Genomic DNA, 3,112 nt, shown 5'->3' with positions numbered 1-3,112 from the left:
TGCAGCGCTGGCCTGTGAGGGACGCCGCAGGCCCGTGGGACCACGTGGAGCATCATCTTTGCTTTCTCGTCTTCTCGTGGAGCGCGCTCGTTTCAGAAGTGCCCTGGAAGCGGCGCGCGGGCTTCTTTCCCTGCTGGGCGCCTCGTCCCTTGGCCGAGTGTTCTTTCGTTTCCTCTTCTTGTCTGTCTCTGGTTGGTTGGTTGTCGTAGGAAAGACTTCATAAAGACAGGAATCCAAACCTCTCCAAGACAATCGATCTCTGATTGAGGAGCAGAACTTTCGAGAAAAGAAATTAATTTCTTTCCCCCTTCCTCATCTTTTCCCCTCTGGAGAAGTGGGGAAGGTGGCGGCGGCGGCGGCGGTTGTCCGGGCCGGGCGGGTCCGTGGGTCCCCTCAGCCCCCGCCCTGCAGCGCCCGCGCCGCGGCCAGAGCAGGGGAGTCGAGCGGCGGATGCCAGGGCGCCCAGCGCTAGGTCGAAGCAGGAGGAGACGCCCCCGAAGATGCTGCGGGACAGAACCGGCCTCCCGCTCTCCCGAAAGCGCCTCGGCTGCGTCCAGCGCGGCCCCATCTACCGGAACAAGTCGAACAAGTCGGGCCGCCCCTTCCTCTGTCCCTCCTGCTCCGGCAGCCTGCGAGGGTGACATCCCACACACAGGGCGAAATCTGTCTCCACGACAACATTCACACAAGAGGAAATGGCATTCCCGCAAAAACACGGCAAGGAAGTCTGGAAACAGATTTGGCTAGGATTATTTGCTGATAGATCTTCAGCAATTCCAGACTTCAGGGATCCACAAAATGTGAAAGGGTTCCTACAAGAAAACTATGAGAAGAAACGGTGGCGTGGGCCACCAGAACAAGCCACAGAGGTGGCAGCAGTTCACGCATCTCTTTCAGGGTCCCCTGCCTGTAGCACAAGCAGCACACCCGAGGTCAAAGCACGGAAGTCTCTTTTGGGAGATTCAGCTCCAACACTGCACTTGAATTAGGGCACACCTAGTCAGTCGCCTGTTGCAGGTCGCTCTCAAGGCCAGCGGAAGGGAAAGAAGCAGTTTGACCTGGGAAGCGATCTTGGCTGAGACATATTTGCAGCTCCAGCTCCTCAGTCAACAGTTACAGCCAATTTGGCTAACTCTGCACATTTCAACAGTCACGCAGCTCAGAATTCTGTAAATGCGGATTTTCCGACCTTTGAAGCATTTGGACAGTCTAGGGGTTCTAGTCATTTTGGAGGTTTCCCCACAGCAAGGCACTCTGCTTTGCAGCCCCAAACTACAGGTGGAAGTGCTCAATCAGTAAATGCTAATTTTGCTCATTTGGATAAGTTCCCCAAATCCTCCAGTGCTGATTCTGGAACCTCAATACTCCCCAGACTCATCAAGCAGCATCAGCTCTTAGTAAAGTTTCAACAAATAAAGCTGGTCTACAGAGAAATATGCAGCACTTGCTCATTTAGACAATAGCTTAGGTGCTGGACGAGGTGGTGATCAGGGGAGTGGCCTCGGGGCCACAGAGAAAGCTCCTGTTGGTTCTGTGGTTGCAGTTCCCAGTCAGCCAAGGGCATCTTCAGACAAATATGCAGCCCTGGCAGAACTAGACAGCGCTTTCAGCTCTGCGGCCACCTCCAGGAATGCGTACACTTCCACAAGTGACGCTAGCCGCGGGGCTTTAGAACAGTGCCAGCGGGTGCTTCTGCACCAGGAAGCTCATCAACCTACCTTTCCTTAGAGCCTCGTATAGACAGTTTACGGGACTGAACTTGTCGTGGTCACATCACATCTCTCCGCCTCCTGAGCTGTTGTCTTGCTTCACTCATCAGAGCTTTAAAGTCAGGAGAAATCTTTAAAAAGCCTGCGTTGTGCATCAAACACCAGGTAACGTGTTTGCGAAACACAGGGCTCCAGAAACAACTTTGAACATGTGAACGGGCAGAAAAAGGCAGCGGTATCATGTGTACTGAACATTGGCTAATGTTCAGTTCTTGCAGATACTACATTCATTATGCTCCAGTACTGGACGTATTTTTCTTAGAAATTAGCTATTTATGCATATGAGTATTTGTACCTGTTAACGCATCGTTATGTGAAAAACGTTACTGAGGAAATGGATCGGCCACTTTTAAGGTGCTGCCATATATCTCGAAATGACAGACCTCACCATAGCTACTGCACATTACAAAGGCAAAATCGGAAGGTTTTATTCATTCTGGAATTCTTCCATTCTAAAGAGCTCTTCTATTTATACATGCCTAAATTCTTTAAAAATGTAAAATACCTGTCTCCATAACAAAGCTGATCACGTTTTGCTACAGAGTGCAGGTGAAAAAAATAAATGTTAGAAAATTTAAAAATGAAATTAATTTCTCAGAGAATCCTCAAGTAAACCTTGGCCATCTGAGCGGGTGCTTTAAAACATCTTACTGTTTGTCCTGCCTGCAACCTACAAGACACTTCAAAGAATTTAATGAGTCTATGGTCAGAAATTTGGCAAAATTACAAGTACAAGTCAACTTTTCAAAGCCTTATCAGCAACTTCCCAGATGTTTCGACACATAACAGAGATATGAACCCAGCCCATGCCTGCCGGAGAGGAAACTAACCAAAGGAGAATCGTGGGGAAAGAAGCTTTTCAGAAAAGAGAACAGGCTGCCAAAAAGGTTCCCTTGCACAAGGAGCCTTTTAAGGTCCTTAAAGATCGTTGACCAAGGACAATACGAATCTTAAAGGTGTGCTGTAGAGAGGCTTGAAAAGGCGTAGCCATCTGAATGATGAACTGCACTTATTCCAACTGTTATCATCTAATGGGTTTTGCCTCATGGTCCCTGTCTCATGGTAAAGAATAATTTTTAAATGTAACTCTCAGGTTGCTGGTTGTTTCTGTCAATAATATGTATGTGCGTGTCTGGAGGAAAGGGTTAGAATCCGTTTATTAAAAAACCTTGCTACCTGACTTCAACAGAAATAGGTAGAGTTATTTCATTAGTTTCTCCCCAGTGTCTAGAAACCTTCCTCATGTGACCATGCAGCACAGCCCGGTGCTGTCACTCTGATCTGTGGCTACACTCTTAGAGAGCCCCACTTTTGGAGCCGAAGAGCTCTAAGCAGCTGTCACC

General features: G+C 48.7%; 1 pseudogene; it reads left to right on the top strand.

Annotated features, from left to right (window-relative positions):
- Positions 1-302: 302 nt before the first annotated feature.
- Positions 303-3,106, top strand: LOC120618076 (arf-GAP domain and FG repeat-containing protein 1-like; annotated as a pseudogene).
- The last annotated feature ends 6 nt before the right edge of the window (positions 3,107-3,112 follow it).

Source organism: Pteropus medius, unplaced genomic scaffold (genome assembly GCF_902729225.1).
Source record: "Pteropus medius unplaced genomic scaffold, Ma_sr-lr_union100, whole genome shotgun sequence".
Taxonomy (NCBI): domain Eukaryota; kingdom Metazoa; phylum Chordata; class Mammalia; order Chiroptera; family Pteropodidae; genus Pteropus; species Pteropus medius.
The sequence above is the reverse complement of the archived record's forward strand: the minus strand, read 5'-3'. Positions and strand labels throughout refer to the sequence as shown.